The sequence below is a fragment of the Physeter macrocephalus genome, chromosome 20 (genome assembly GCF_002837175.3).
Source record: "Physeter macrocephalus isolate SW-GA chromosome 20, ASM283717v5, whole genome shotgun sequence".
NCBI classification, from domain to species: domain Eukaryota; kingdom Metazoa; phylum Chordata; class Mammalia; order Artiodactyla; family Physeteridae; genus Physeter; species Physeter macrocephalus.
This window is the reverse complement of record NC_041233.1, coordinates 27,973,912-27,985,294: the sequence shown is the minus strand read 5'-3', so window position 1 is coordinate 27,985,294 and position 11,383 is coordinate 27,973,912. Positions and strand designations below refer to the sequence as shown.

General features: G+C 40.3%; 1 non-coding gene across 1 annotated transcript; it reads left to right on the top strand.

The window, feature by feature from the left end:
* Positions 1-10,368: 10,368 nt before the first annotated feature.
* Positions 10,369-10,442, top strand: TRNAG-UCC (transfer RNA glycine (anticodon UCC)). The gene has a single exon. It is a non-coding gene; the product is annotated as a tRNA-Gly (tRNA).
* The last annotated feature ends 941 nt before the right edge of the window (positions 10,443-11,383 follow it).

Genomic DNA, 11,383 nt, shown 5'->3' with positions numbered 1-11,383 from the left:
GTGCTCCGCGACGGGAGGGGCCACAACAGTGAGAGGCCGGCGTATTGCGCAAAAAAAAAAAAAAAAAAAAAAAAAAAAAAAAAAAAATTAACCTATAGGGGTTAGTACAGTATGGCATTGGGAAGGCATAAGAGAAGCACTTAGCCATTTCAAGAACAATCTACCAACTGGCTGATACTTTGAGAAACAAATTCCTATTCGACATAAGCCAATACCAGCCCAAACCAGAACTCATTCCCAGGGGTCAGCAAGGCAGGTTCACCTGTCAGAATGTGCCAATTCCTGACAGTCTTTGGACCCTGGTTTCTCAACTTGCCTTCTCCAATATTTGCTAACAAATCTGAACGTTGTTGGGGATGTAATTGCAGAGCATATGGTCCCCATTAGTTAGGCAAACTCCACTGCCAAATTTGGCTCCAAGGAAGGAGTCTGCACAAAGAATGAAGTATTAGGAAGAGATTGACAGTGACAGAGAAAGCAAATGAAAGAGATGAGACAGTGAGTTACAAAATAGCAGGCTCGACATACCCAGCGCAATGAATGTGGGACATATTTTTCTATTTGTTGAGAAAACAATATATGTGAATTTGTGCTAAAATCTCCCTGTAGCAAAAATCAAAGTAGACCATTCACCAGAATCAATGTTAACTGCTTTGCAACGGCAGATAAGATAGATTCTGCCTGGGAGAAAAACTGGGGGGAACAGAATAGAGCGCAAAGGAAATAAAGCATGAATGATATCAAAATGTAAATATGGGCTCAGGACTATTTTAAATGTTAATGAACCAGGGCTTTGAGAGAAGAAACAGAATCTCATGCTTACTAACCTTTCACATTCAGAGAGTCTGAAAATGTAGGCTAAGAATCAGAGATAAGAGGTCCCCTGAGACCTGGAAAGAATGACTGGACAAGTGGGGCCATGGGGTATCATCAGTCAGAAAGCAGTTCCCCTGTCCAGTCCAGCTTCTGAAAACTGCAGAGGAAGCAGGGCTGTGCCTGCACCCAGGTACATCCTGGCTTCTTGGCCTGGTCTTTCCAAAGCGCTAAAGTAGGGGTCTTCTCATTCACTGCCCACCTCATGCACCTTGGTTTTCAGTCTTTTGTAGTTATCTCACCCATACCTAATTTGACAGATTTTTTTTTGCTAAGTCATCATTTCTTGTTTTTTTAATTGAAATATAGTTGACTTACAATGTTTCAGGTGTTTAGCAAAGTGATTCAGTGATATATATATACATATATCTATGTATCTATATCTGTATATATCTATTTCTTTTCAGATTCTTTCCCGTTATAGGTTATTACAAGATATTGAATATAGTTCCCTGTGCTATACAGTAGGTCCTTGTTATGTATCTATTTTTTATATAGTAGTGTGTATCTTTTAATCCCAAATTCCTAATTTATCCCTCCTCGCCCCCCTTTCCCCTTTGGTAACCATAAGTTTGTTTTCTGTGTCAGTGAGTCTATTTCTAATTTGACAGATTTTTTAAAAGCAAGTTACCTTAATCAGGTCTTTCTGAAAATAACCAACTTTGTTTTTGTAGCATCAATAAGCTCTTTCTTGTCCTTCTGTTTCTTTGGTTGACATACTATTTAATCCAACTGCATACTACAGTAACAAGCACAAATGTTTCAGTTGGCTTCGGACTGCTGGTAAGCTCAGCTGGTGAAAGCACAAGGAGCAGCCCACAAGGCACAGAATGTCAGTGTACGGTGGACAGCAGTGAGCATGTTTACAGGAGGATGGAGAGGGGGCAGCAGCTAACCCAGCTAGGTGATAAGTAGTGCTCGGTTAAGAGGGCTTCTAATAGAAACAGTTGGAGGTCTCTATCAATGAGAGGTGAGTTAAGTAAATTTATTCATACATTCAGTGGAGTACTAGACACTCAGTACAAAGGATGAAGTAGATTTATGTATATCAGGGGTTGGCAAATTATGTCTTATAGGCCAAATGTGGCCTGATGCCTGTTTGTAAATCAAGTTTTATTGGAACATAGCAATGCCTTTTCATTATGTATCATCTCGAACTGATTTCCTGCTGTAACAGTAGAGATGAATAATTACATCAGAGACTGTATGACATCTGTAAAGTATTTACTATCTTACTTTTTACAGAAAAAATTTAGACTCCTGACCCATATTGCATACAGGGAGAAAATAAAACATATAGTCGGATCCCATTACTGTTAACTGATTAGGTATATTTATATATTCATTAAAATTTGGAAGAAAATAAGGTCGAGCCATAAACAATGATTGTGAAGTTAAGGCAGAGGGGAAAAATTAAGAGACCTACGAGGGACTTTTGCTTTTCACTTTATACATTTCTGTTTTGTTTAGGTTTAGGTAGATTAAACATGCATAACTATCATCAGGAAAAGTGCTTAAGACACTTCTTTTTAGGAAAAATGAATGTATATGGGCCTAAGACCGCAAACGATGTAAGTAGCTTTATCGGGATGGGAATGAAGTTCTGTTCGCTGCATAGACCTTTCTAGGGCTCTGCATTTCCTAGTTCTTTATTTCTAAGTGTCCTATATACAGCAGGCAAGTATGAGACACGGTGACATTTTCTCCTCCCTTCAGAGCTTGCTGTAATTGTTGGGCTCTGGACCTGCCAGGCTAGCAAGCGTGTGTCTTATTCCACCACAAACTGTTCCTCCTGTAATTGCATACCCAGCACCAACACAGCACCCTGGACTGAGCTGCCGAAATCCAAGCTCCAAGGCTACCCTTTTCCATAGGCTTCAACTTGGCAACACCGGCCTTCATCATGGCTTTATTCTGTTTTGCAGTCTTTTTTGTTTTTTTTAAACAAGTCATCTTCCCAAGAAATGACATTTCTTTCTAGGATCTTTTATCAATTAATTAAAACAAAAATTATTAATCATAATAGATCATACATATTAGTTGCACACATGTTAAATGTATAAAATTAAGTAAACACTGAAAGTAGGTCTCCCTCCTATTTCTCAGTCACCCAACTCCCCTCCTTATGGACAATCATGGTTAATAGTTTCTTCTTCATCCTTCTAGGAATAGTTTATGCATATACAAGCATAATCCAAGCATAACATGCTATATACTTTATATACATTCTATATAGCTTTTTAAAAACAATATAATGTATAGATTATTATTATTATTTTTTTTTTTTTTTTTTTTGTGTTTTTGTGGTACGCGGGCCTCCCTCTGCCGTGGCCTCTCCCGTTGCGGAGCACAGGCTCCGGACGCGCAGGCTCAGCGGCCATGGCTCACGGGCCCAGCCGCTCCGCGGCATGTGGGATCCTCCCAGACCGGGGCGTGAACCCGGTATAGATTATTTTTTAATCCATCCATCAGCCTTTCTAAGGGCTACATGGTATTCCATGTAAAAAGTAATTTATTTAGCCTTTCTCCTACTGACAAATGTTTAGGTTGTTTGCAGTCTTCTTCTATTTCACCCACAGCTTCAATGAACATCCTGTGCCTATATCTTGGTGCATGAATGTGAGCTTAATAGTAGGGGAAATTCCCAGAACTGGAATTGCTCTGTCATTTTAAAAAACATTTCGTTGTATTAATATTGCCAAATTATCCCCCAAAGGAGGTGTCTTAAATCATAATTCTACCGTTTATCACTGAGTCCCAGGTTTCCCACACCCTCTTCAATGGGGGATATTAACCAGAATGATTCTGACTACAGATAACAGACTACCTGGCTAAAGTGGCTGAGGCATTCCGTGTTTATCCTCTGATAACATGCAAATCCAGAGGTGAGGTGGCCACAGGGCTGGTTGACAACAGGAATGAGCCATCTTTACCAAGAGTCTCGGTGTTCTCCGTTTTTGTGCCCTGCTGCCTTCAGCAGGTTGGCAGTGTCGGTGCTCATGGTCAGCAATGGTGGCAGTTAATTTAGCAGCCATGTACAGACACAACAATGTCCTGTGAAGAAGAGGACATTTTCTCTTGTGGGACTCTTCAATACAGAGGAAATATTTTCTAGAGAAAGCCAGTACATTTCCTTTCGGGTCCTATTGGCCACGATGGGGTTCCAGGCCCACACCCAAAATAGTAACCAGAAACAGATCTGATAATTATGCGTTTGACTTAGACTTTGGGCAATTATGGTTTATCCATGTTAGACTGGCAGGTGAGGTCACCTGCACCGTACATGGGGACAGGTGTAAGAGGAGAGGATTGACTGCCATGCAATATGAGAGAAATCTGGGAGTGATAGAAATTTCTGTGTCTCAATTTTAGTGATGGTTGTGTGCTTGTATAAACTTGTCACAATTAATGGAACGCACAGTGAAAATCAGTGCATTTTATGGCATAAAATGAGATTGAGATATGGCATGTCTCAATAAAATTGATTAAAAAACAAAAGACATTATGAAATGACAACAATCAAAACTGTAGTGCTGATGCATGACTTGAAAGACAGAGTAAAGAAATAGAATAAAGAGGCCAGAAATTTCTCCCAAATATCTGGTAATTTAGAACAGGATAAATTAGTGGAGAAAAGGTGGTAATTCAAATGATATTGAGTTACTTGAGTAGTCATGGGGGTAAAATAAAACTTCATGCCTGTTAAGAATTAAATTGTTGGAGTCCTAACCCCCATAACCTCAGACTGTTACGTTACTAGGAAATAATGTCATTACAGATGTAATTAGTTGAAATGAAGTCACATTTGAGTAGGGTGGGCCCCTAATCTAATATGACTGATGTCCTTAGAGGAAGAGACAGAAACACAGATGGAAGATGGCCATGGGAGGGTGGAGGCAGAGAGTGGAATGATCAGTCTGCGAGCCAAGGAAAACTAAGGATTATTGGCCACCACCAGAAGCTAGAAAGAGGCAAGGAAGGAGTCTACCCAGAGTCTCAGAGGGAGCCTGGTTCTACTGATACCTAGATTTAGGACTTCTAGACTTCAGCACTGAGGGAGAATAAATTTTTGTTGTTTTAAGTCACCCAGTTAGTGTTACTTCATTATCATCCTAGCAAACTAATACTAGGAAACTAATACGAGACTTATCTAACTCTTTATGCAAAAAGTAAATTACTTGCAAGATGAATAAGGTCTGGATCTGCTGTGCAACATTGTGCTCATAGCTAACGATATTGTATTATATACTTAAAAATCTAAGAAGGCAGATCTCATGTTAAGTGTTCTTACTGCAGTCAAATAAAAATAACCAGATAAATAACTGAAGAATTAAAAAGAAAAAGTAATAGAAGAAAATATGCCAGGCATAAAAAATAAATCTCAGATTGAAAGGCATTTTAACTATGACACAATATTCAAAGGCATAAATTAAAGCTGTAAATAACTAAATTACTTTTAAAATATTCATATCAAAAATAATAAAATATTGTATATAATAGCATAAATCCACTTGTCAAAAGACAAAGATGATGTTTTTATTTCTGATAATCACAAACTGGTAAATTGTTCCAAATGTTCCAATGAGAACAGCTAGGAAAGCTATCTACCTATCTATCTATCTGCCTATCTTTTTCAAAGAGAAAATGTTTGCTGAGGGCACTGGTGAGCTACAAAGACAGTGACAAAGGTCAAGATTTATCACTATGTATTTAATACTTTTTCATGTAACTTTAAATGGATTCATTTTTAAAATTTCATATTGTTTATGTTTGTTTTCCACATATAGAGATCCATATATTATGGTATATTGACCATATATCCAGTGACTTCCCTAAATTTACTTATCAATTCTAATAATTTGGCTTTATTCCTTTGTGTGTCCTACATACACAATTATATCTGCCAACATGGGAGTATTATTTCTTTATTTTCAGTTATTATACTTCTATTACTTTTTTTTTGTCTTATTGCTTTAGTGAATACCTCCTGTACAGTGTTTAATAGAAAAGGTATAGTGAACATACCTGTGTTGTTCCCAATACCTGGGAGTATATATCAATATATCACATTTTCTTTACCCATTCATCTGTTGATGGACACTTAGGTTTCTTCCATACCATGGCAATTGTAAATAATGCTGCTATAAACATTGGGGTGATTGCTGTGCTGGCTTTTTTTGACTTCCATTTGCACGGAATACCTTTTTCCATCCTCTCACTTTCAGTCTGTGTGTGTCTCTAGATCTGAAGTGATTCTCTTGTAGGCAGCATATACATGCGTCTTGTTTCTGTATCCCTTCAGGCACTCTATATCTTTTGGTTGGAGCATTTAGTCCATTTACATTTAAGGTAATTATTGTTATGAATGTTCTTGTTGCCATTTTGTTAATTGTTTTGGACCTGTTTTTGTAGGTCTTTTTTTTTTCCCCCCTTTCTTTTTTCCTTCTTCTTTGGTTCTCTTCTCTTATGATTTGATGACTATCTTTAGTGTTATGTTTGGATTCATTTTTCTTTTTTGTATGTGTAGCTATTACAGATTTTTGGTTTGTGGTTACCATGAGGTTTTTGTATAGCAGTCTATATAGGTACATGATAGTTTTAAGTTGCCGCTCTCTTAATTTCAAATGCCCCTGGCTGGGTTGGTTTATGGGCCCTGCCTTGTGTGAATGCTGCTGGCTGCTGGTTAGTGGGGCCTGGTCACAAGGCAGCAGACTGTAGAACCTCAGGGGGCCGTGGGGCTAGTGCTGGCTCACTGGTGGACTGAGTCAGGGTCCAGAAGACTCTGGGGCTGTTGCCCCCTCCACTGGTGGGTGAAGCCAGGTCCTGGGGTTAGTGCCAGACTACTGGAAGGCAGAGCTGGGTCCTGGAGTCTGGCTACAGGGCCCAGGGGTCCCAGAGCTGGTGTCAGATCACTATTGGGGGTTGGGGGGCCTGGTTCCTGACACAGTTGAGTATGGCATCCGGGGTGTCCCGAAGGTTGTGTTGGCCTGTTAGTGGGCGGGGCCAGTGCCCAGCTGGTCCCAGGATAGGGTCTGGCTTGCTGGGGGATGGTGGTTTTCTTGCATCTGGAGTCTGCCCCCTGGTGGGTGAGGTTGGTCTAGGCTAGAGCAGGCTTCCTGGAGGGCAGGGCTGGTGCTGGCCAACTGGTGGGCGGAGCTGAGTCCTGGCCCTCTGGTGGGCAGGGCCATGTCTAGGAGCATGTCTAGAGGCAACTGTGGCCTATCTGCTGATGCATGGGCCGCGTCCCCGCCCAGTTAGTTGTGAGGCATCCCAGCACGGGCACCTATGTTGGCGGGGCCAAGTCTCAGCGCTAATGAGCAAGAGGGAGGAGCCCAAGAGAGTGCCCTGGCACAAACTTCCAGGCATAGAAGGAGCTCCCAAATATGGCTGCTGTCAGTGTCTGTGTCCCCAGCATGAGGTGCAGCCCCTCTGCCCCCACCATCCCACCCCTCCAGGAGACTCTCCAAGACTAGAAGGTAGGTCTGGCCCAGGCTTTTGCCCTGGGTCCCAGGGCCTGTGAGATTTTGTGGGTACCCTTTAAGAGTGAAGTCTCTATCTCCTCCAGTCCTGCGGGGCTCCTGCAATTAAGCCCTGCTGATTTTCAAAGCCAAATGCTCTTGGGGCTTGTCTTCCTGGTGTGGGACCCCTGGGCCAGGGAGCCCGATGTGGGTCTCAGAACTCTCACACCTGCGGGAGAACCTCTGCACTAAAATTATCCTCCAGTTTGTGGTCGCTCACCCCGTGGTTGTGGGAATTGATTATATCATGAGCCTGCCCCTCCTACCATGAGATGTTGACTCTTGAAACTGGGTGATGGATACGTAAGGACTATTATACTCTTCTGTTTATTTTTTATATGTTTGAAATTCTCCATAAAGAAAACTTAAATTTTTTGACAACACCAAGTTTTAGTAAGGTTTTGGAGTAACTAGTACTCATAGATACTGGTAAGTCAGGAGATTGGTACACTTTTGGGTAGAAATATAGCAATCTCAAGTATATTTGAAAGTGAGCATACTATACCACCAACCAGTTCTTCTTCTACCTATATGCTATAGAGATACCCTCACAGATATATACAAGGAGGCAGGCAAAATACTTTCAAAGCAGCACATTTTTTGCATGTGCAAAAAGTTGGAAGCAATGTAGATGTCCATTAACAGGAAAATAGATGGATTGTGGTATATTCATCAAATGCATTTCAATAGAGCAGTAAAAGTTAATGAACTGTAACTATGTAAATTAACCTCCATGATGCACAGACACAATCTTGAGGTGGAAAAAAAAAAAAGAAAATGGAAAAAAGCAAATTTAAGAAGGATCCATTTATTTTATATAAAGCTTTAAACATATTTAACAATGTTATGCTCACATATATAAGATTAATTGCAGATGGTATAAAATTATAATGAAATGAAAAAGAATGGCTGGCACTGAATTTTGGATAGTAGCTACTTGTAGAGGAGGGAGGAAACGTGTTTTGGGAAATATACAAAATGGGCTTCAAACATATTGGAACTGCATTAACTGTTATGCTCGGTTTTACACGTTACACAAGTGTTTATTTTAATATTTTATATCATTTTCTTATGTCTGAAGTTTCACAATTTAAAAATGTCAAAATATGTGAAGGAATAAAATAAAGGTTATAAGCTTGGTGGAGTATTAGCACAAAAGAGGAGCCATAGACCCAGTCAAGGCACTCATAGGGAGCTCCCTGATAAGGAGATACTTGTCTTGAAGGATGAAAATGAAAAGAATGCTTTCTTCTATGAGGCAGAAACAGAAAAAATATTCAAAGTAAGTTGTGTCATTGTTTTCTTGGGCCAGCAGGCTAAATTGAAGCAGCTGACTTTTTTTTTTTTTTTTTAACAGCTGAGGAGCTAAGAATGTTTTTTTTTTTACATTTTTTTTTAATGGTTACATTTTAAATGGCTATGTAAGTATTTACATAATGTCCTCAGTTTTGCCTCTTGGTCCATAAAACCTAAAATATTTACTATCTGGTACTTTAAGAGAAAGTTTGTTAATCCCTGGAACTTTTTTTAAAAAATGAAGTATTGTTGATTTATAATATTATATGAGTTTCAGGTGTACAGCATAGTGATTCAGTATTTTTGCAGATTTTACTCCGTTATAGGTTATTACAAGATAATGACTCTAATTCCCTGTGCTGTACAGTATATCCTGTTACTTATCAACCCCTGGAACTTTAAATGCTTCTTTCCTAGTAATTCTGGGTGTATCTTCCTGATCCTGGGACAGAAACAAAAAAACACTTTTAGTGTAAAACTTCTTATGGTCTCAAGGGAGTAAATGCAGGTTTATATTAGTTGCACAGAAATATAACTTAAACTACCTTAAGCAAAAAGAGTGAACTGTTTGATTATGAGTCTGGAAGTTCAGGGTAATGGCTTCAGGTGCAGCATGATTCACATGCTCAAATGATATCATAAGAATTTTGTCTCTGGGTCCCTAGACTCTGCTTTCCTCCGGGTTGACTTTATTATCAGGTAAGCTCTCCCACTGTGATGGAAAAGACAGCCAACAGGAGCCCCAGGCTTATAACTGAGCAGCTGTGCAAATTGTCATTCATGATTGTTCCAGGAAAAGTCTGAGGATACATATTCCTAATCCTGGATCAACTGTCCACCCCTGGATCTGGGGGCGAGGGTGTCTCATTGGTTAACAGGGCCACAAAGTGTAGGAAAATTACAAGACTTTTACACAAGAAGAAAGAATGGGTTCAGGTGTCCCCTAAGCACTAGATGGTGGACACTATTTTTGTTTACCCCACAGCTATTCCACCTTTACTACCCCTCCGGCTTCAAGATCCCAAGGCTGATGATAAACTGACTTTCCTGCTCTTTGGGTGTAATACATTCTTCATTTACTTCCTATTTAGTCTGCTCACTTTTTGGTGCACCAAGTATTTGGATTCACTCTGTTTTGTTTTCACTACGTAGTTTTGACTCCACATTTGCCATCTCCTTGTAACTCAGTGACATTCTTGCTTAGATTTCTTAGTGACACTTGTGAAAATTCAGCTCTTTAGATTGCTCCTATTCCATCCATATTAGAAATTAGTGGGAATTGTGATACAGGCATAAAACCTACAATGAATTGATATTTGGAATACCTACAAGATGAATAAACATTTGCCTTGCCATATTTTCAACATAATTTAAAAATTTCAGATGGTAATCCACTTCTTTAGCCAGTTTTACCAAAGTCCAATCCCCGGCTATAGCAGTGGGACTAGGGAAAGAAAAGAAGGAGGTGAGGAGGTAGAACTATTCTGCCACATTTATAGTGAAATCTGGCTAAAGACTGTTGACCTAAAACAAATAGACTGCCAGTTATTTCTCCAGCAAAAATGAGTTTATTTGGGATCAGCAAAGGATTGTAATTCAGGGTCTGCAATCACGAAGAGTCAAGTACAAGTCCCCAGTGAAAATAGAAAGAACGCTTTTTAAAAAGGGGAAGAGGGGGAATTCTCTGGTGGTCCAGTGGTTAGGACTCTGCACTTCCAATGCAGGGGGCCCAGGGTTCAATCCCTGGTCGGGGAATTAGGATCCCACAAGCCGCACGGAGTGGCCAAAAAATTAAATAAAAAGGGAAGAGGAAGTTGAGAGGGCTATAGTAAACAAAGAGCCCATTGGAGGAATTGAGAGTTCGAAGTATAGTGACTTTTCATTGGCTGAGTTGTGACAGTCTCTCATTGGCTGAGCTCTTGCCAGGCAAGAAGCAGCAGCATTTCTTCTTTCTGTTGGGCTCTTCTATCATCATGGCACATGAGAGTTTCCCCTTCTGGCCTCCTGACGATTTTAATTGAGGTTTCTGTTTATTAATGTTTATAAGGCACGCTTCCTCAATTCTACATAACAGAGTAAGAGTGTTCAGCCTTCATTATTGTCATTAATATGCCATCTGATTAGACCATATAGTCTTTCCCATGCCAGGGAATTGGCATGGGCAAAATTCTCAGGTCCTGGTACCCTCGCTTAAAGCAGGAATTCTGTCTAAATAATAAGTTTTGTAGAAAAAAAAAAAAACCACAAGTATGGACTACCTCAGGCGTCAGATCTGGGGAAGAGATGTAGAGATTTCAGAAAACTTTCCCATTTGGACTGAGCCAGACTAGTCGTGGCTACAGAACCAACCATTAGGCAGCCAGCTCCAAAGAATACCTGTCAGCAACTCTCTTCCCAGCACCTGACACAACCACTCCCAGCCCCAGGTCACATTCCCCCGCTCCTGAGTGTTTCTCAGTCACATAGGCTCGTGGCATGTGGGTAATCACTCCATCTCTGGCATTGGAACTAACTCCGCATCACTGGGTGCATCTGATCTTTCCCCTGTACAATTTTCTAATCAGGAGCTAGTTGTCCTAGTCCCAGCTGTAATGGCCCCAAACACAGTGGGTCCTCTGTGATTGGAAGTCGCTGTTCAAGCAGTTGGAGTCCTGGTGTCAGCCATTTAAAGCAACTATTCTTCCAAAACAAGCACT